General features: G+C 45.4%; 1 non-coding gene across 1 annotated transcript; it reads left to right on the forward strand.

Annotated features, from left to right (window-relative positions):
* The first annotated feature begins 1816 nt into the window (after nt 1–1816).
* TRNAA-CGC (transfer RNA alanine (anticodon CGC)) lies at nt 1817–1893 on the forward strand. Its single transcript has one exon. It is a non-coding gene; the product is annotated as a tRNA-Ala (tRNA).
* The last annotated feature ends 20989 nt before the right edge of the window (nt 1894–22882 follow it).

Consider the following 22882-nt stretch of genomic DNA (forward strand, 5'->3'; position numbering starts at 1 on the left):
GTGTTTCCCATTTGCCAGTGTTTATACTACATTTTAAAAGATTTGCCTTGAGAGGTTGTGTCTACAGGAGGTTCCGGTTTCCGCCTGCAGGAATGGCGGACCTGTTTTCCATCTCTCTGACCTTTGTAAGGAATTTGGCGGTTGCTAGGGGAGTAAATGGCAACCCCCTACCCTCTCCGGGGGTTACGGAGAGGGGCCGCTGGCCCGCGATGCCCCCAGACCCACTCCGACTGTTTTTGGAGTGGGGGGAGCTTGGGCTGAGCACTTACAAGGGCCAGGACTCCCGGACGCTAATCTGCATGGCGGGGATTTCCATGGTTAAAGAAGATAATTAGGCTTAAATCTATGGACATACTTCAGAAGGAGGGAAAGAAGCGCTGTTTACTGCTGAGAAATTTATGCTGCCGAGTGAGAGGAGTCAAAGATTGTACTGCATCTGGAAGAAGGATTGATGGGGACGGAGCGATAAGGGGAGTGAGTTTTTATTTTTTTTCTTCATATTGTTGCCTCGTACCTTCCCGGACGCGATGTCCTGGCTTGTTTGGAGTGAAAGAGAAGCAAAAGACTGTGTGAGTTGAACCTTATAACTGTTGTTACTGAGCATATTTTTTTTAAAGATGTGGAGTTGCCGATGAGAAAAGCCCCCCCCTAGTCGGACGGAAGGAGTTCTGAATGCGTTCGGAGGATTTATGAGCTGTGACGCACTTTAAATTGGAGCAGCGACCTGAAGCTAAGTTCAGCTATAGGGCAAGGAGATCCATTAATTTACCAAGAGTCTATGGTTTGATGTTTGGGTCTCCTGCCTGGAAAAGCTGTAAATTCTATAATGATCGTAAATTTTCATGCCCATGAGAGGAAAGCGAAAGTGATTTGAGCTTTTTAAGATGGCGCTACTTCGAATTGCTTCAACGCAACAGGAGCTCCATTAAGAAGATTTATGGGGAGGCTGGACTGATTAACTCACACAGAAGAAAGAACATCTGTGAGACTTTGTTTGATATTTATATCAGCAGCTGGGAAACAATCGTGAAAGTGGAAAACATCTTTGTGACTGTAAGGGGAAGATCTGGATTATTATGAACTTGAAGGACGATTTGAACTTTGGAAAAAAGACGGCAGTGGACAGTTGCGAGGAATTCCCAATTTCTTGAAGCATGGGAACCCAAATAAAAAATTCTTTAGATGATTTGGCATAACATTCGGTCTGATTGATATATATATGTGTATAATTTGAAATATTGAATGTGATATAATTGGTTTTAATTGGAAAATTAATAAAAATATTTAAAAAAAAAAAAAAAAAAGAGAGGTTGTGTCTACAAACCTCTTTTGTTGACCACCAGCATTACGCTTTCCATTTCCATCTCCAAGTAGGGCTGATGAGGACTCCTTTCTGAAACCTGGGAGACTCTCTGCCAGCCTGCTGGTGGGCCAGTGATCTGACATTCCTATGGCTAACTTGCCTACTGAAATCAATGGAATCTGGGTGTGTTTAACTCCAGCAAGGTCATTCCTTTTTGCACATGCTTGTGCATTACACTAGGCAATGCAAGTGAGGGCCTCCTGCAGATGCCATCTCATCAGGAGGTCTGTTCCGCATAATAGAGGAATTCGGCCTTTAGTGACATGGCACTTACCCTTTGGAATCCCTTCCCATTAAATATTAGAAAGGTGTTGTCTCTGGGGTCTGTTGACCTTCCTCATCAACGAAGCCTTTTTAAGCAGTGACCTTTCCCCGTCTGGATCTGTACTGGAATTGTTTTTAGGTGTTTTTTTTTTATTTGTGTGTTTGCAGCTCTGGGCTCCTTGCAAGGATGGGGAAGGAATGTAGCTCAGTGGTAGAGTATCTGCCTCGCATGCAGAAGGTCCCGGGTTCAGTCCCTGGCATCTCCTCTGAAATGCTGGAGAGCTACTACCAGTGAATTACAGATACTAATGATCTCATTGGACCTGACTCAGTAGAAGTCAGCTTCCCATGTTCATATGCTGTACTAGCTGACCCGGCCACGCGTTGCTGTGGTTCTTTCCTGTGATTCCCCCCCCCCACCCTGTCCCAATCCATGACGTACCCTGCCCCTCCTCCCTCCACCCCGGCTCATCCCTGTGTTTCGGTAGGGTACCCTTCCCTCTGTTGTCCCTGGGGAATGTTGGCCCCTCCCCCTGTATCTCCATACCTTGGCCCCCACCCTTCGAAAAGGAACTGTCAGCTTCTAGGTTCTATTTCCCAGCATGCACTTTTGTCTGAGCCTTCTGTTGTGCCTGGATCATTGTGTCAAAATTTCAGGACGATCAGTCAAGCGGTTACAGAGAAAAGTTCAGCCGACACTTTCAAGATTTTTACATTTATATATATATATAGATGAGAAAGGTATGGGTAACTCTCCCACATCTCCACCCAAACCCTCTCTCCTCTTCTTAATGCCAGCTGCACTGCCAACTTACTGAAGAGGCCCTTGAGGTAGACAGCTGGAATAGCTCAATAAGCATGAGACTCTTAATCTCAGGGACGAGGGTTTGAGTCCTGTGTCAGGCAAAAGATTCCTGCTTTGCATAGATGACCTTTGTGGTACCTTCCAATGCTACAATTTTATGATTCTATTCTTCCTGCTCTTGGATGCTATCCAAAGTCAGGGCTGTTTTAAGCATATGCGGTGCTGGGGGTGCAAAAATCAGCCCCGGCGCCCCGCCCCCCCGCCTTCTGTACGGAGCTGCTGAGGCCGGAGCTTGGTCGGATGCTGGATGTTGGTGACAGGGAGGGGGTTACAAATCAAATAAAATGGCCAGGGACTCTGTCGAGCTGATTTCTTTGTCACCTGCGTTGCCCTCCCTGCTCACATGTTGCCCTCCAGCAAGGTGCTTAAAATTTGGGAGGCAGAGAAAGGGAAGGAGGAAAGTTAAGGCTGGTGGCAAGCCCCTGTGGGAGGCTTGCAAAAGCCCATTTGGGGACATGGAGTGACACCGCGGCACCTTAAGACTTTGAAGACGACTCCACCATCAGACGCTGGGCAGGGGGTTGGAGTGGAGAGCCATCCGGAGCAGAAGAGCCCACCGTGCACTCTGACCGATGGACGGGCTCTGCCCTGGACTCAACTCTTGGGCCCCGGACTCTTGTCCTGGTGCCCTTGAGAGCCCGGTGCCCAGGTGCCCTACACCCCTAGCGCCTATGGGTAAGATGGCCCTGTCCAAGGTGGTCAGTCATCGGTAGAGATGCTTGGAAATGTAAAAAGGTGAAGAAACAACAGAAAGCTTGATGGAACATCTCCAAATGCTTCTCCCTCCCCCCCCCTTTTTAATGGACTTGTCTTGGATGAAGAAAAGAAAGATAACAAGAAGGACACAGGAATGGAACAAAACTGTGTTATCCATGTCCTCACATGCTAGCTTGCTTGCATAAAATACTTCATAACCCCGCTCCCCAAATATTCATCATAATGAAGTCCTTCGTAAGCTTTCAAGCCTTTTAGATTTAGTGGAAAAAACAAGCTGATTGGCCCAGTGAGTTTCTCAAACTCACACAGCTCCGATTCCTACGGAGCTTCATTGCGTTTTCAATCATGTCCCTTGAAAGAACCTTGCATGAACTAAATCAAATGAAAAACACATGGACTAAAAGCAATAGGATCTTGCCAGATACCCTTCTCTGGTCCAAAGCGGCGAACTTCTAGTCAGTTTGTCCTTTCATGTCTTGTTTTTTCTGGCTCCACAACCTAAGAATGATTTTTACTACGTGCAGTAGTATAACAACATATTATGCAATTCTGTTTTCCAGTGAGAACACTGTGTAATTCATGAGGTTTACTGCACCAGTTTTCTCTTTCCTTTTCTTTTTCTGTACGGCAAGCCGACATGGTGGGGTATGTGCTTGTTGGGTGTCCATGTGTGAAGGCTAGCTTTTGATTTCCAATGATGAAAGTTGCTTGGTGGGTCTGTACATGGGGAAGGGCCGTAGCTCAGTGGTAGAGCATCTGCTTTGCATGCAGAAGGTTCCAGCTCTGGCATCTCCAGAAAGAACTGGAGAAATTCCCTGTCTGGAATCCTGGAAAGCTGCTGCACGTCAGAGTAGGTGATACTGAAATGATGGATGCGCGACTCTAATATTTTCTATAGTGCTCATCAATCAAACCATGGCTTCACTCATTGGCCAAAAACGCAGAAAGGCAGGAGCAGCATTTGCAATTGATTAGTGTGTCGCTTGAACATTTTCTTTGTATCTCTCATTCTACAAGGGCTGGAGCCTATTAATTTTGTTACAAAAAAATCTGAAAATTGGGTCTCTGCTGGCTCTGGGTCCAGTACAGCAACATCTCTTGATCCCTCCTCTTGCCAGGCCTGGAGAGAGACTTTACCAGCCATCTGAGCCCATATTTCTGGATTCACCAGGGTATAAATCCAGCCTGGGACGTTCTACATGCACAGCATGTGCTCTGGCAATAACATTGGTCCCCTCCCTTACAAAACATAATATTATACTTGACCCATCTTATTTGGCATTTTTATATTTCAGGTTAAGAACAGACCTCCGGAACGAATTAAGTTCGTAACCAGAGGTACCACTGTACAATGATTCCCAAGGGAGCCTCTGTACCAGAATGCCAACATTCAAGCATCTCTTAACCCCCCCCCCCCGGTATACTTTTTTAATCATTCTCCAAAAATATTTCAAAGCATTTATCATCATATACATTTTTAATTAAAAAAACATACACAGTTTCTTCTTGAAACCCCACCCCCATTTTTCCTGATGTTCGTTTGTTTTACTCCTTTTTATTAGCTTCCTTATAACACATACATTTTTATTGTCTAAACCCCCAAATCATTGGTTCTTTCAATAATCCATTGCTAATATTTTGTATCCTGCCTGCAATTTCATGTATGGGTGACAGTTTGATCATCATGTCCTCTTAATTTAGCAGTCAATTTCACCATTTCAGCATAGTCCATCAGTTTTATAAGCCATTCCTCCTTGGTTGGTGACCCTTCTTCTTTCCACTTCTGTACATATAAAGTTCTAGCTGCTATTTTCACATACAAAAATAAATTAGTCTGCTTTCTTGGGACCTCCATTCCCCTTATTCCTAGGACTCTTCAACTTCAGCTTCATTGGACTGGTTGTGTTGTGCAGATGCCTGATTATTGTCTTCAAAAGCAACTGCTCTATTCCGAACTTAAAAATGGAAAACGTAATGCTGGTGATCAACAAAAGAGGTTTAAAGACTCTCTCAAGGCAAATCTTTAAAAAATGTAGTATTAACGCTGACAACTGGGAAACACTGGTCTGCAAGCGCCCCAATTGGAGAACAGCCTTTACCAAAGGTGTCATGGGCTTTGAAGACGCTCAAACTCAGGATGAAAGGGAGAAACACGCTAAGAGGAAGGCATGTTTGGCAAACCCTCACCGTGATCAAGTCCCACCCAGAAACCTATGTTCCCACCATGGAAGGACATGCGGATCCACAATTGGCCTCTGCTGTCACTTATACACTCACTGTTAAAACTGTGGAAGACAATCTTACTTGGCCACGAGTGATCACTGAAGAAGAAGAAGAAAGATTCCTAGGACTCAGCTACATTAGTAAAAAAAGCCCACACAATTTAATTTCTGACGTACTTATAGCGTTTTTCCCCCTGTGTGTAGATCCACCCCTAGTTAAAGGCTTTGGCATTCATAGAGGTTGTCAGTGAGTCTTCTTACTTTCAAAGCTGTAAACCAGGACATGTTGCTCGGTGTATATCATGAAAATGTGATGCTACCTTATGCTGAATCTGCTCACTGGTCTAGTTGGATGGGTGCTTTCTTTCTACTCGAACAGGGTATGAGGAAATCTTTCCCAGATTTGCAGCCACACATCCTTCTAACTAGAGATGGTCAGATCCGGACTGGCTCCCCCAACTTCCTGTAAGCAAAGTCTGTGCTGCACCACAGAGCTACAGTGTCCATGCTTCATGAGCTCCCCACGCAGACAGCATGCTTTAGTTAGCAGGCAAGCCTAGCTGTTTGTTCGGCATGAGATCATAACCTCATAAAGAATTCAGCAGGGAAGATTGGGGAAAAAAATGTTAACTTATGCAACAGGAAGTGTGGTTTCTCATGCATTTGTTCTTTGTACATGGCTCATTCATAAAAGGGACACATTGGTATGAATCCGCCCTTGGAAGGAGTTCTTTTATGGAGATTTACAAGCCATACAATGTCTCAGAACTTCCAAGATTGGAGCCTCGGTGATATGAACTGACTGAGAAGCCAAGGAGTCCCCCGCTGCCAGTATTTCTTCCCTCCAAGGGCAAATCTCACATGCAATCCTTCCACCCCATGCTGCGATCAAACCATGAGCACACTCAGGAGAACGCTTCATGCATCTGATAGAGCAGACCACATTCCATGAAAGCCCATGCTGTCATAAAGCTGTCCGCCACTGAGGTGCCGCAAAACTTGGTGTTGTTAATGTTGTATGCCTCACCCTTTTTTGTTGATTTAGATTTCTTACCCTCCCTTCACCATAAGGTCCCAGGGTGTATTGCCAGGATAAAACATGCACTTATGAAACAAATGAAACAGAACCATAAAACGAGGGAAAGCGTCAAAACAATTCCATATCTAAAAACAATGCAAACATTTGAAAAAAAAATCCACATGTCTCTATCTTAGCTGTGAGTCCTGGAAGACTAATGCATCATTTTTTGCAGAAGTGAATTTTTGCATGGCAAGCTTTCAGAAAAGTGGGACCTGTGTTTTCATTGCCATGATCTACACTTTGTTGAAGGGAAACACCCCACCAGAGTAGAAATCATATACCGAACAGATGGAATGCTCTTCAACCTGAGCAGGCTGAAAGCAAAAAGGAAGGTTACCATAATGTCCGTCATAGAACTTCAGTATGCTGATGACAACGTAGTGTGCGCACGCTCAGAGGATGACCTCCAAACCATCCTAAATATCTTTGCAGAAGCTTACGAAAAGCTTGGCTTATCACTCAACATCCAAAAAACCAAAGTGCTGCACCAACAAGTACAAAACAACCCCTCTCCAGCACCACAAATCCAACTCAGTGGTGTAACACACACTGGAAAAGGTTGATCACTTTTCCTACCTAGGTAGTAACCTTTCCACAAGGGCCAACATTGATGCCGAAATCCAGCATCGGCTGAGCTCTGCGAGTGCGGCTTTCTCCCTATTGAAGTGCAGAGTGTTTGAGGACTGGGACATTCGCAGGGAAACCAAAATGCTTGCTTACAGAGCTGTTGTACTACCAACCTTACTATATGCTTGTGAAACATGGACCACCTATAAATGCCATCTCCAACTCCTCGAAAGATTCCATCAATGGTGTCTCTGAAAATTTTTACACATCACTTGGGAAGACAGGCGAACTAATACCAGTGTACTGGAAGAAGCAAAGATCACCAGTGTTGAAGCAATGATTCTTCAACATCAACTTCGTTGGACAGGTCATGTTGTGCGGATGGCTGATGATCGTCTTCCAAAGCAACTACTCTATTCTGAACTTAAAAATGGAAAGCGTAATGCTGGTGGTCAACAAAAGAGGTTTAAAGACTCTCTCAAGGCAAATCTTTAAAAAAAGTAGTATAAACACCAACAACTGGGAAACACTGGCCTGTGAGCGCTCCAGTTGGAAAACAGCCTTTACCAAAGGTGTCATGGGCTTTGAAGACACTCGATCTCAGGACGCAAGGGAGAAACGTGCTAAGAGGAAGGCACACTTGGCAAATCCACACTGTGATCAATTCCTGCCCAGAAACCAATGTCCCCACTGTGGAAGGACGTGTGAATCCAGAATTGGCCTCCACAGTCACTTACGGACTCATTGTTAAAACTGTGTTTATGGAAGACAATCTTACTCGGCTACAAGTGATCGCCAAAGAAGACATGGGTGGTGGGAGGAAGAAGTTACGTGTGAACCTACCACCTTCCACCTACATGCAGGTATTGCATGCCAGACCCGCATCTGAATTGGTGCTGGAAACTAATATCCTGTACAGCGTTTGAATGGCAGTTGCCAGCCCATTAGGTAGGGCTGTCTCTATGTACCAAATATTTGGGAGGGAAACTATCCGTCAGGAGGCAGAGCAAGGTTAGCATGCATTCCTGGCAACGTCTGTAATGAAGTCCTTGTCGGAACACGCCTGGGGGGCACACGCAGCCCCTGGAATGAGACGGACCTCTCTGGCCATCGTCCTGATGAAGCGCAGCCCGGGACATTTGCAAAGCAGTCCCAGTGCACACCAGCGACAAATATCAAAAGACACATGCATGCTCCATCAGCAGAGTATAGCAGAAACGATCGTGGAGCGTGAGTATGTGCATTCTAAGTATTGATTAAGCAATATATACAGGACAAAGCAATCATGGCATCCTCTCACCTCTTCTCCTAGAGAGAGAGAGAGAAAGAAGAAGTACAAAAGTACAGTACAGCGGCAGAGAGATAAGACTGACTTCCATTCTTACACTTTCCAAACCTAGAGAGTAAACACAGACATGTGATACAGCGATCACATATCCAGCAACGGAGGAGTGAAATGCTGACAGTTCTATGCCACTGGAGCTACACTCTCCCATAGGATCTAGATATTACAACAACAACAACTACTACTACTACTACAACTATAAAAGGTAAAGGGACCCCTGACTATTAGGTCCAGTCGTGACCGACTCTGGGGTTGCACGCTCATCCCGCATTATTGGCCGAGGGAGCCGGCGTGCAGCTTCCAAGTCATGTGGCCAGCATGACAAAGCCGCTTCTGGCAAAACCAGAGCAGCACATGGAAACGCTGTTTACCTTCCCACTGTAGCGGTACCTAAATTATCTACTTGCACTTTGATGTGCTTTCGAACTGCTAGGTTGGCAGGAGCTGGGACTGAGCAATGGGAGCTCACCCCGTCACAGGGATTCGAACCGCTGACCTTCTGATCAGCAAGCCCTCGGCTCAGTGGTTTAACCCACAGCGCCACCTGGGTCCCACTACAACTATAGGGATATATAATTTTTGTTCGTTACTCTGGAATGTATTCTTGTGTTTTTGTATTGTAAACCGCCCTGTCATCCTCAGATGAAGGGTGGCATAGAAACTCAATTAATTAATTAATTAATTAATTAATTATGCACTGAGTCAGACCATTGTTCATTCTAGCTCAGTATTGTCTACACTGACTAAGGTTTTTTTTTTTTTAAAAAAGGTAGAGGACCCCTGGACGGCTAAGTCCAGTCAAAGGTGATTATGGGGTGCGGCGCTCATCTCGCTTTTCAGGCTGAGGGAGCTGGCATTTGTCCACAGACAGCTTTCTGGGTCATGTGGCCAGCATGACTAAACTGCTTCTGGTGCAACAGAACACCATGACGGAAGCCATTTACCTTCATGCCACAGCGGTATCTACTTGCACTGGCGTGCTTTTGAACTGCTAGGTTGGTAGGAGCTGGGACAGAGCAACAGGAGCTCACGCCCGTCACGGGAATTTGAACTGCCGACCTTCGGATCAGCAAGCCCAAGAGGCTCAGTGGTTTAGACCACAGCGCCACCTGCATCTCCTGCTACAATGACTGGCGGCAGCTCTCCAGAATTCCAGACTGGGTGCATTCTCAGTCCCACCTGCAGATGCTGGGGATTGAACCTGGGACCTTCTACATGCAAGGCAGATGCTCTGCCACTGAGTTTTGGCCCATGCACACTACTGTTTATGCAGACTTCATGCTTGGTTATGCAAACTCCACACCAGCAGCTGGGGTGTCCTGCATTTTTTTCCATTTTCATGTAAATCCAATGAAATAATTCTTGACACACTGCTGAGAGATTAATTTGCAACAGACTATGACTGAATTTTGTTTTGTTTGCGATTTTCCCATGTGTCTTCGGTACTGAACTTATCACATTCATTGAGTGGGCACAGGGGTTATTGTTCCTATCACTTAGCCGGATTGATTCCCGGTTGACAATCTGTCCTGTTTTGAGTTTGGGGAATCTCACATTCTGAGCAGTTGTAACCATGTTGAACAGTTTGTAGCCTCCTGCTAGCGTAATCACTCTGCCAGGAAACCCGGTTTTTAAAAATGGCTCATATAAGAGATGCAGAGAGTCAGGAAGAACACCAAATACATATGCAAAGAAAATCTTAAATAACTTCTTGTAATCCCCTTACCCCACCTAGAAGTCAATTATGCCCAAGCTTCCAACATTCATCTTCATTTGATGGCCATGAGTTCCAGTGGCATGAGAGGGGGGGGGACCTTTTCCCCATCCACTTTCTCCATGCTGTGCATAATCTTAGAAACTGCTATCATCTCATCTCTTACTTGCTTTTCCTCTAAAATAAAAAGTCCCAAACATGGCACTCTCTCCCCATAGGGGAGTTGCCCCGTCCCTTCAATTGTCTTGGTAACCCTTTTCAGAACCTACAATATCTGCTTTGAGGTGAGGCAGAACTGTTACACAGTACTCCTTAGAATGGCGTTATGATATGGACAGTTTTGTTTTCAGTTCCTTTCCACATGACGCCCAGCGTAGATTTTGGCTTTTTTAACAGCTGCCACACACTAGGTCAACACCTTTCTGGAGCTATCTACTATTCTACTATGACCCCCTTCCTGGTCAGCCAAAACCAGTTCAGACCACACAAGCGTATATGCAAAATTAAGTTTTTGCCGCGACATGCATCACTTTACACTTGTTTACATTTGTTCATTTGGCCGCCTTTAAAAAAAAACACAAAAAAACCACCACCCATTCATGGTTAGGAGAGGTCCTTTTGGAGTTCCTCACAATCTCTCTTTATTTTAACAGCAATTAAGTATCACCAGCAAACTTGGCCACCTTATTGATCATTTATGGGACAAGTTAAAGCACTGATCCTAATACTGATCCTTGGGAGAATTCACTTTCTATACTTCTCCATTTGGAAAACTGTCCATTAATTCCTACTCTTAGCCAATTCCTGATCCAGAAGAGGACCTCTCCACTTATTCCTTGACTGCTAAGCTTACTCGGGAGTCTTTGATGAGGTACTTTGTCTAAACCTTTTTGAAAGTCCAAGTACACTAGGTCATGAGAGGAGCTTGATTTGCTCTGGCATTTACTGGCTCCAAGCAATATTGCTTAATTTTGCTGATCAGATCACTCCAATGTGAATTGGCAGCTCTAGCATCATTTCAGTGCCCCGTTCTCCAGCCTGGGCAGCTGTGTGAGGCACCCTCTCCACAACAGATGTGGAAGGGAACATGCCAGCCAATGCAACAAGGAGGAGACCCAGTTTGTCCATCTAGGCAATGAAAATCAGCTGGGGAATTAGTGGCACCCACATGTCATGCACATGGTTTGCTCATGAGGAATCTGAGGGACAGAGTACATAAGTTTCCACTGTGGCACAGTCCATGTATAATTTTAAATTAATTTAGCATGCCCTCCCAGATTTATTAACAGTATTCTCTGCATATTTTGCACTTTCCAGATTGGACGTTTGGCTTTTTTTCTCTTGGAATTTCAACACCACCAACTTGTGTCCGGTGCCAGGAACATTCCTCAATCTCTCTCTCCGTCTCTGATCTCCCTCTGTATGTGTGTAAAATTTTTTTTTCCCTCCTCGCACTCTGACTCAGCCATTGGCTTAATGTCGTGCCACCGGATGGTTTCATAATTGCACAGATAAGTGATTGCCAGGTGTTTTTTTCCCCTCTCTCTGCCTGCGGGGACTGAACCCTCCCTGGCCAAGCTGCTTAGGGGATGAAGGCTCCCTCCTCTATGCTATTATGTCATCACATGTGTGTCTCCCCCCCCCAACCCGCACCAAGCAGCTTGTCTGGGGGAGCAGTCAGCCAGCAGGCTAAAGTACCTGGCAAGAATCCATCCCACTGCAAAGAGCGAGGATGACCCCAGCAAGCCTGTTTGTTATCACAGAGGCCTCTGGGGCCTCCTCTCATCTTTTGCTAGGAGAGGCACAGTGTCTTGCAGGCTTCTTTAGACTGGCAGAAATATAACTCCCCTTTAGCAATATACAATCAGTAAATTTTCAATTAACTTCCCATAATTTTTCCCAATCTTCCATTGGTAATCTATGTCCTATATCTTGTCCCATTTAATCATTACAAATTTGACCTCTTTAGTCTCCCATTCTGACAATAAATTATACATTTTCTTTAAGAGTTGATTATTGCGATCTACAATTTCTCTTTGAAATCTAGATATGCTATAATCCTTAAGTTTTAGTTTCCTGTCTCTTTCTATCAACAGATCTCTGTAGGCAGGCCATTTTCCTTCTATATTTATCCTTTTAATTGAAATTGCTTCCGTTGGGGGCCAACCACCACGGTGTTTTTTGTTCTAACAGATCTTTATATTTCCCCCATAATTTCATCAATGATTTCCTAATTGTGTAATTATGGAATCCTTTATGTACCTTCCCTTTGTTATACCATAAATACTCATGCCAGGAGGGGGACCTTTTTCATCCTGAGGCCTTTAAGAAGCAAAAATAGGTGGAGCACCAAATCCTACATTTCCTTGTACACCTCTTTTTATCCTCCACAAAGGAAATGACACTTATAGGCAGGCAAAAACATTCAAGGCGGGCCAGTGAGAGGTATTGCTGGGGAGAGACCTGGGAGGAGATCGACAGCCATCTTCAAATATCGCAAGGGCTGTCACATGGAAGATGGAGTTTTCTCTTGCTCTGGAGGGGTCAGGAAATTACTTGCAAAAACGTATGTGTTTTGTCAAATTGTGTACAGAAATGTGTGTCTTAGGAGAAAGAAGCACAGAAATGAATGAGGACTTTTTTATTTTAAAAAAATTGCAAACTCGTGTGGAAATTGGGTGACCTTAAGATTGGAAAAATGAGGACTTATGAGAAACTGGAAGTGACACATTGTTCCATTCCTATTCCTTGCATGTAGTTATTCGAACGAGAATTAAGAGAAGCCAGTTCTTTCCTGAAGAAACTTCTGTGCTTTAACAGTTGAAAGATAAGCAGAAACCCAACAGGCGCAGAACTTCGCTGGCATGAAAAGCAACACCTTTGTCAGCCATGTAGCTGTTAGAAGCCCAGAACCACAATACAGAAAGTGTTCTGCAGTAGGAAGCGATAATGAAATAACTTCCTAACCGCATTGCTCAACTTTTGATTCTCTGGACACATTTGCGGCCTTTGCGCTGTGTCATTTCTCAGTTGGCAGTTGCGACTGGCTGCTTTGGGGCTTGAGAGTTAAGCCAAGATAAAGTATCCTGTTTGTTCTCAAACGTTGTCAGGCATGGACCTGAAGACCAAAGCAAAACTCCAGGCAGTGCAGGCTATAAAAGCAGGTCCATAAGAATTAATAGCCCGCAAAAATATATAATAGTCTACCTTGAGGCACGTTGACCACCTGAAAGGAAAACAACAGCACACTTATCTTTCCATCTATCAAAGCTTTCTGCTTAGAATAATACAGAACAATAGAATTGTAGAGTTGGAAGGGAGCCCAAGAGTCATCTAGTCCAACCCCCTGCAATGCAGGAATCTCAACTGAAGAATCCATGACAGATGACCATCCAATCCCTGCTTAAACACCTCCAAGGAAGGAGAGTCCACCACCTCTGGTGGAAGTCTGCTCCACTGTCAAACAGTTCTTAACATCAGACAGTTCTTCTTGATGTTTGGTCGGAATGTCCTTTTTTGTAACATTCCAGAGGGCTTGCAAGGAATCGTAGAGCATGCCCATTGGGCTAGGTGTAGTATCTCCTTTAAGCAGCCTCATAATCTAAATTGAATCCCATCCTTAAAAAAACCCCACAAAAAAACCATGCTAAAGTGGTTGCTTTGTCAGGCTCACCCTATTATTATTATTATTATTATTATTATTATTATTATTATTATTTATATACTGCCCTATACCCAGAGGTCTCCCTGCTTATTTAACTTATATGCAGAATTCATCATGTGAAAGGCTGGACTGGATGAATCCCAAACCAGAATTAAGATTGCTGGAAGAAATATCAACAACCTCAGATATGCTGATGACACAACCTTGATGGCAGAAAGTGAGGAGGGATTAAAGAACCTTTTAATGAGAGTGAAAGAGGAGAGTACAAAATATGGTCTGAAGCTCAACATCAAAAAAACCAAGATCATGGCCACTGGTCACACCACCTCCTGGCAAATAGAAGGGGAAGAAATGGAGGCAGTGAGAGATTTTACTTTCTTTTCTTTTTTATAATATATATTTATTGATTTTATAAAAAACAGAAAAACAAAACAAAACAGAAAACACACAAAATATACATAGCAAAACAACATACCAACATTACAATAAAAAAGAAATATCCAATCAATTTTATATCACTAATCTTTATCGACTTCCTCCATTCCCTCCCAACTGCGTTTCATTATATTACTTCTTTAGTACTTTCCAAATCTTGATTCCAATCTTTTTGATAATTATCTAGACCTCTTAATACTCATAATAACTTATCAATACTATAAATCTCTTATACGTATCTCAAAATGCAGAGAGATTTTACTTTCCTGGGCTCCATGGGCCTTTTCTTCTTGGGAGAAAATCAATGACAAACCTAGACAGCATCTTAAAAAGCAGAGACATCACCTGCCGCCCCGGGCAGCCAGAAGACTAGTGACACCGCTGGGCAGAGGGAGAAGACTGGGAAGAGGAGATGTTGGAAGACGGAGAGGGGACAGGGCTGTGGAAGGGGCTGTGAAGTGCACCAGGGCAGGGACAACTTCACTGTGCTGAAAGGCAGTAATGTGAACAAACCCTGAGAGTGAGCCCACAGCAGGGGTGAGATTTGAATCCAGGACTTCCTGATTAGTAGCTCAGTCTCTTTGCCACTGTGCTGCACCAGCTCTAGTCCAATCCCTGGATGCAGGATAGTGATGCAAATGAAAGAGGATAAACACTGTCTCATCCTGACCATGCAGAAGTCACTACCAAAGGGGGAGGGATTTTTATTTGCATAGAACACTTTCTGAGGGTTGCTCAAGACAAGTACCGTTCCAAGACGTCGCACAGAAACATTTAAATGACTGGATGCCCTTCTTCAGAACATCAATTGAATTCCTTCTGTAAAAATCCTTACTACATCTGTGATGAATTTTCAGAGTTCCTTTCCCCCCCACCCCTATATTACAGCCCCAAAACACATGGCAAATTGGAATCAAATATATATGTCACATATTTTTTGCATGATGGTGGAATGTGTTGGCATCAAGCAACGGTTACTAATGGAAAAAGGAAAGCATTTCATTTAATGTAGCAACATGTTATATCACATATAATGATGCAAAAATTAAAACGCCTGGAAGTTGTTCGTTGAATGCCAATCTAAACAGTGCTGCTCTCTGCTGGCTGATCAGTTGAACAACACTTCCCCAAATCTCTCTTTCACTCTATCTATCTATCTATCTATCTATCTATCTATCTATCTATCTATCTATCTATCATCTACCTGGTGTGGAATTAACTAAATTAGGTGCATCAAACCATATAAGAGAGTTTTAAAGTACTCCAGGTTAATACACCATACTATTTTTCTGGAGGTATAAATATTCGTATGGGATAATACATATTTATGATAAAAAAATTATATTACTTTATTATTCATTCATCTCCACCCATGCAAAACTGTCCTGCAGGGATGGCAGAAAAATTTGATAAGGTTTGCATTTAAAGGTGAACCTGCCTAATTCACACTGTCTACAATGATATGAGAACGGAGACACACCTATCCTTTTAAATTCAAAATTATCCCCATTTTGCCGTGCACTTCTCCAGCCAAGTAATATATACAAAAATGCATAAGCTGGAAGGAAGGAAGGATGTCATTTTACAGCTTCCTGCTGAGGCAGACAAAGAAAGCGATCTCACAGATTTCTCTCTAGCAATTTTGTCAGGATAGCTCTCTGAGCTTCTGCCCCTTCATGTGCCTGTCTGGCAAAACATTAATTGTTGGTCTGGCTGTAATAATGTCTCACACATGCAAATAGCGTTTTATGGTGTCAGTGCAGAAGGGCAAAGAAGGTGGCTGAAAAAGTTATTGAAATCACTGAACTCAGCAGGGCATACTGTGGAACTGATGGAACGAGCATTGCAGATTTGTACCCTTGCACTGTCGCTCCAACGGGCAGCCTTTGAATTAGTGTTATTATTTCTAATAATAAAAGGCCTGTCAAAGTTGACAAATAGAGGAAGGGAGAAGGGAGAGTACTGGTCCTTTCTCTGCCATCAGATAACTCTCCCATGCTGTCAGGAATCACATGGCGAATGGGATGACATAGCAATGGAATGTAGCCAATCAGATTCTAGTATGTGATGGGACCCAGGTGGTGCTGTGGTTAAACCACTGAGCCTAGGGCTTGCTGATCAGAAGGTCGGTGGTTCGAATCCCTGTGCCGGGGTGAGCTCCCGTTGCTTGGTCCCAGCTCCTGCCAACCTAGCAGTTTGAAAGCACGTCAAAATGCAAGTAGATAAATAGGAACCGCTACAGCGGGAAGGTAAACGGCGTTTCCATGTGCTGCTCTGGTTTGCCAGAAGCGGCTTTGTCATGCTGGCCACATGACCTGGAAGCTATACGCCGGCTCCCTCGGCCAATAATGCGAGATGAGCGCGCAACCCCAGAGTCGGTCACGACTGGACCTAATGGTCAGGGGTTCCTTTACCTTTACCTTTTATGTGATGTCACTGAGGGCAAGAGAACATGAAGGTCAAGGAAACACCAAAAAGGGAAGACACTGGGTGGGGAGGCATCACTGAAAAGGTTTGCAAGAAGCCAACAGCCGGGTAAATTCTTTTCAGAGTACAGTAGCTCTAATAAATATGATACATAATACAGAAAGTTAGGCAGGCATAAGCCCTTCGACTGAGTAGTGAAGTGCCATCAATTGCAATGTGATTTCCATGTGTTCAACTTCCATTGGATTTTGCCCATTATATGCAACCTCTTGAATGACTGGCATGCTTAGCTGCCAAGTATCCCGTTTTTTGCGGGAAACCCCCGGATTGTAATCCGTTTCCCGCTGTTCTCCTGAATGGAGAAAAATCCCGGAAATCCCCCAGATTTCCTACTTGCCAGGGAGCCTCCATTTTGGGTGCCGCTCTTCCCATGTGTGGGCACCGGAAAATGGGCAGAGCGGCACCGGAAGTTGCTTCTACGCATGCCCGTCAGCCACCTTGGTGGTGGCTGCATGGCGACGGCCGACACGCGGCCACCACCAAGATGGCCGCCGGGCATGCGTAGAAGCGACTTCCGGTGCCGCTCTGCCCGATTTCTGGTGCCCACACATGGGAAGAGCGGCCCCGGAAGTTGCTTCTACGCAACCTCCAGTGCCGAGCCGCTGCTGATCCCGCATTTTTCAGCGGGAGACTTGGCAGGTATGCTGACATGTGAAATGGTGCATACTAGTAATTAGGAGTGGGTTACTGCGTCACACTTGGTTTTTCTCCATTTCTCATTTCCCCCATAGTCAGTCTAGTCCTCCACATTACACGACAGTTTGCATTTCCCCCCTTAAACTCCCCAAGAAACTCCACCAGCAATTTAGCCCCAGGGTTCTCATTTTTCTACGCATTTCCCCCCCTAACATACACATTTTTGCAAAGCAGTTGTCCCAGACGTATTGTATTTTTGCACGCTATTTTCACCGATACGTGCACTCCTATGCAGGCTTTACCCTATTGTGTCCACACATTTGTTGGCTGGAGAGAATCGCATCGCGAAATCTGGACAAGTGCGAATTTTGGTGGATGAGTGTGCTTTGTTTCTTGTTTTGCTTCAGAAAGTGCAAATTGGGTCAGTTTCAATGTGAACTGATTTGAATTCAGCCCCCATCTAATTTTCACAGTAGTTCAATGGTAAACCACAACCTGGTTGATCCAAATGCATGAGAAGCAGTGATTGATTCATTGCTCTTGGGATGTGAGCCTCCCCCAACCAGCCCTCCATCTTGCTGTGTTCCATTTTGCTTCAGAACATTAGTTCTCCCAATCTTTTTTCTTTTTTCTTTTTAATTATCTCAAAGGCTGGATGCACGAGAAGCCAATTTCTTCCTTCTCATCGCAAATCACAATAAGGGGGTCAGGCAGAGATGCCTCAGAGGCACAAAGGCTCCGGGGGCTTTGGAGAGAGCAACAGATTAAGGCCAGATGGGGCCCTCACATCTATCTCGGCTTATTTACTACCTAGTAACACAGTCCGTCTCACCCAGCAGTTTCTGCATCGGCCCCAGATGTCCTGGCTAAACTACAGCATGTGCATTAGGAACGCATCCAGCCTTTCCTTCACAGGCTTCAAGAGATTTTAAAAAAAAATTGCGAGGAGGGGGAGTCCTGCAGTGGCTCGGTCAGTTGCAGATGGTCACTCCCAATGCCATCACACCCTTCTTTTAAACTCACTCCTACAGTTACAGGAAAGGACTTGGTGGGTTTTTCAAAGCCTGGGGCTCTCATGGATCCTAACCTTTCCTTTCTGTTGGTAGCGATCCATCTCGAGAGCCTCTTTAGTCTTACCCAATACTTTCCCCTTGCATCAACTTGGCCACCTCTGGTAGGAATCTGGCCAAGAAGCAAAAGCAATTGGATGGTCAAGAGAGCGTGATTTGTAAATATTAAATGCTTTTTAAAAGGCAAGATTTCCTCAGGGGTCCAAGACTTTAATGGAAGTCGCATCCCCTTTTTTCTCTCACCACCTCTCCTCCTTGATATGTGTCGGAACTTCCGTCTTTGAGACTTCTGGTGATGAAAGGGGGCTTTGCATTCTTTTCTTTTTTTAAAAAAAAATAATTTTTATTCAATTTTCCAAATAAACAAACAAAATAAAAACAATTTATATATATATATATATACAATTCATCTTATGTTCACCCATCTCATTTCATTTCGCTCTGCCGAGCTATGACTTCCCTCCCTCCCGTCATTCGGCTTTATTTCTCACTCTTATCTCGCAGTTCCTTTTTACCCACATTTTAAACCAGTTCGTAGGATTTATTTCAGTCCTGCAAGTGTCTTTAAACTTCTACAGTTCTTCTCCATATAGTCAATGAATTTACTCCATTCCCTTAGGTACTTTGTCTCTCCCTGGTCACGGATCCCGCAGGTCAACTTTGCTAACTCTGCATAGTCAATCATTTTCATCTGCCACTCCTCAATCGTCGGTATCTCTTGTGATTTCCACTTTGGGGCTAATAAAGTCCTTGCCGCGGTTGTAGCAGGGGCGTACCCAGGATAAAAATTAGGGGGGGCAAGGGGTGGGGGCAAGGGGCCACAGTGGGAATGTGGGCGGGGCTACGTTGCCTGCACCTCCTCGGTCTTCCGAGGAGGCGGCCCCAGGCTCCCGCTCCCGTCGCGAAGCCCCAGAGGTGCGCGGGGAACGCGAGCCTGTGGCTGCCTCCTCCACTTACGCTCCCCACTCCTGCTTAGCGCTCCTCCGCTTATGCTCCCCGCGCACCTCTGGAGCTTCGCGCCGGGAGCGGGAGCCTGGGGCTGCCACGCCTGCGCCCCTCAGCCTTTTGCTTCTAGGGGGGGGAATTGCCCCCTCCTGCCCCCCTGCCTACGCCCATGGGTTGTAGCATACATAAATAGTCATAAATAGTCTCTGATCTCTTTTTGCTATTTCCTCTCCTATTAGGGGGCTTTGCATTCTTGGGGTGGAAGAGGCCGTTGCTGTGGCGGCCCCAGGACAGGGGTGAGCAACCTGTTGCCTTGTTTCATGCAGCTGGAATGACCGTTTCCCCAACATGAAAGGGGAGGCGCATTTTGCGCAGTCGCGTGCAGCCCCCCTGGGATCCCTGAGGCAGTTCTGGAGTTTGGAAGCTGGCACTGCCTACCTGAGGCTGGGAGGCTGGAGTCACCGCCCACTCAGTTAGCCGACCAATCCAGCCAAGGGGAGGCGTGCCAGGGGGATTGGCCAGGTAGGTTCAGGTAGGCTTACCTGCACACAAAGAAGAGGAGCCATTCTTGGGAAGCAGCCGACGGATTCAGAGCTTTCCCACCCTCCACTCCCTAACTTATGCTTGATTTACAGGTTATTTACTTCCACAGGCTGCTTGCTTTACAGGTTTTTATTTCCACAGGCGTACACGCATGCAGGCGCTGCTACGACCGGCTGCTGTTAAAGGGCTGGAAAGGAATTTCCCTGCGTTGGCAGGTTTCGCCTTTCCCGTAGCAATTCGTCACAACTTTGGCTGATGCAGGCCTTAGGCGGAATCCTTTAGTCATTTACATAAAGGGGAGGGGCATGGGGGCGGTGACCCCCGCCCTATAGCGACGGCGATAACAGGGTTCCCGTAAACAGGGCACGGGGGGGCATTTGGCGATGCCAATTGGCTGTTATTGCCCTCCCCTTCCAGCGGCGGCGATCGAGGGGGGTGGGCTATCTGCTTGAACATATGTTCTCCAGAGTTAGCCCAACCCCCACACATGCTGGACAACCCTGAAGATCACCCCACCCCCGGCTGGGGGCTGGGAGGGATATACGCCCAATGCCTGCGCCAAGGTCTACATCTGAATTTTAATAAAGTTGTGGCCAATTTTAATCCCATAAAACGTGGTCTTGTGACATTATTCTGCTCGGGGCTGCCCTGGGGGCTAGGGGGGGGGGGCTCCGCCTGACTGTGCAAAGAAAGGGGGAAGGAAGCAGTAGGTAACTGCAGAAGCAGAGGCTGTGCATGTGCCCCGCTCCCTTTTGACTCTCACCCCATCCATTTTTGAAGCTGTCCCTGCCAACCCCCAGCTTGGTTCCCCAGCATACTGCCCCCGAGAGAATGCAGCCTTCAATTAAAATGCCCTGCATTTTAAAAGTACAAAAAGGAGGTAGCACTCTGTAAGGTGGGGGTGGGGGACAGAGAGGACGGCCAATTACAGCAAGGCAGAGCAGAGCAGAGCAGAGAAGGGCAAGAAAAGGAGAAGGTACCGTATGTGAGGACAGGCAGGTAAGGGGGAAATCAACAAAAAGCATACGGATAGCTTAGTGGCTTCCATGAATGATGAGTTGCACAGACATAAGAGCATAAGAATTCTGGTTTGGAATTCATCTAGTCAAACCGGAATTAAGATTGCCAGAAGAAATATCAACAACCTCAGATATGCAGATGACACAACCTTGATGGCAGAAAGTGAGGATGAATTAAAGAACCTTTTAATGAGGGTGAAAGAGGAGAGCGCCAAATATGGTCTGAAGCTCAACATCAAAAAAACCAAGATCATGGCCACTGGTCCCATCACCTCCTGGCAATTAGAAGGGGAAGAAATGGAGGCAGTGAGAGATTTTACTTTCTTGGGCTCCTTGATCACTGCAGATGGTGACAGCAGTCACGAAATTAAAAGACGCCTGCTTCTTGGGAGAAAAGCAATGACAAACCTAGACAGCATCTTAAAAAGCAGAGACATCACCTTGCCGACAAAGGTCCGTATAGTTAAAGCTATGGTTTTCCCAGTAGTGATGTATGGAAGTGAGAGCTGGACCATCAAGAAGGCTGATCGCCGAAGAATGGATGCTTTTGAATTATGGTGCTGGAGGAGACTCTTGAGAGTCCCATGGACTGCAAGAAGATCAAATCTATCCATTCTTAAGGAAATCAGCCCTGAGTGCTCCCTGGAAGGACAGATTGTGAAGCTGAGGCTCCAATACTTTGGCCACCTCATGAGAAGAGAAGACTCCCTGGAAAAGACCCTGATGTTGGGAAAGATGGAGGGCACGAGGAGAAGGGGGTGACAGAGGACGAGATGGTTGGACAGTGTTCTCGAAGCTACCAACATGAGTTTGACCAAACTGCGGGAGGCAGTGGAAGACAGGAGTGCCTGGCGTGCTCTGGTCCATGGGGTCACGAAGAGTTGGGCACGACTAAACGACTAAACAACAACAACAAGAAGAGCATAAAAAAGCCTGCTGGATCAGGCCAATGGCCCCTCTAGTCCAGCAGCCTACCAGATGCTTGTGAGAAGCCTGCAAGCAGGATCTGAGCACAAGACCACTTTTCCTTCCTGCAGTTTCCAGCTGCTGGTATTCAGAAGCACCACTGCCTCCGACTGTGGAGGCAGAGCCCAGCCATCACAAGTGGCAGCCATCAATAACATTCTCCTGCATTATCCCCCCCCCCAACAATCTTCTTTTAAAACCTTCCAAGTCGGTGACCACCACGTGCCTCATGTGGAAGCAAGTTCCATAGTTTATGCGCCGCATGAAAAAGCACTAGCCTTTATCTGTCCTGAATCTTCCAACATTCCGTGTAGTTGGGTGCCCATAAGTGCATGTAAATGGCTTAGAAGTGTTTAGTATCAAGCGGCAAATAAACCAATTAAGCACATTACTATTGTTGCCATTATTGTTCTTTTTATTATTGCAACAGCAAAGGGTCATACCGAGTGTTTAGATTTTGTCTTTATTTCTAAGGGCATCAAATCTGACTCACTTTCCATTTTAAATACGTGTAATTAAACAAAGCAAAAACAAAGCAAAAACCAGCACCTTTCTGCTTAGAACCCAGAGCGCAAGAGTACCTCCAAGGTAAACGGTGACATTTAATAGTGTGGAGGTGGCTGTGGAAGCAGTGGGTGAATGAGGTCATCAGCTACTAGGAAAGTAATGAAACCAGCAGTTACTGGGAAGGCAATAAAACGTTCTCTTCCAGAAAGTCGACTGAAATTCAATAGTGGCCACGCAGTATCCGGGAAGATTACTGAAGGTAAAGCAGGCAGTGGACCTGTAATGCACAATGTGGGTGAAAGCCACCTTTGTCCTGCTGCCGTGGAAAACATCTGAAGGCAGCCCTGTATCGGGAAGTTTTTAATGTTTGACTTTTTAGTATGTTTTTATATGTGCTGGAAGCCTCCCACAGTAGCTGGGGAAACCAAGCCAGATGGGCGGGATATAAATAATAGCGTTATTATTATTATTA

This window comes from Zootoca vivipara, chromosome 1, assembly GCF_963506605.1.
Source record: "Zootoca vivipara chromosome 1, rZooViv1.1, whole genome shotgun sequence".
Lineage (NCBI taxonomy): Eukaryota > Metazoa > Chordata > Lepidosauria > Squamata > Lacertidae > Zootoca > Zootoca vivipara.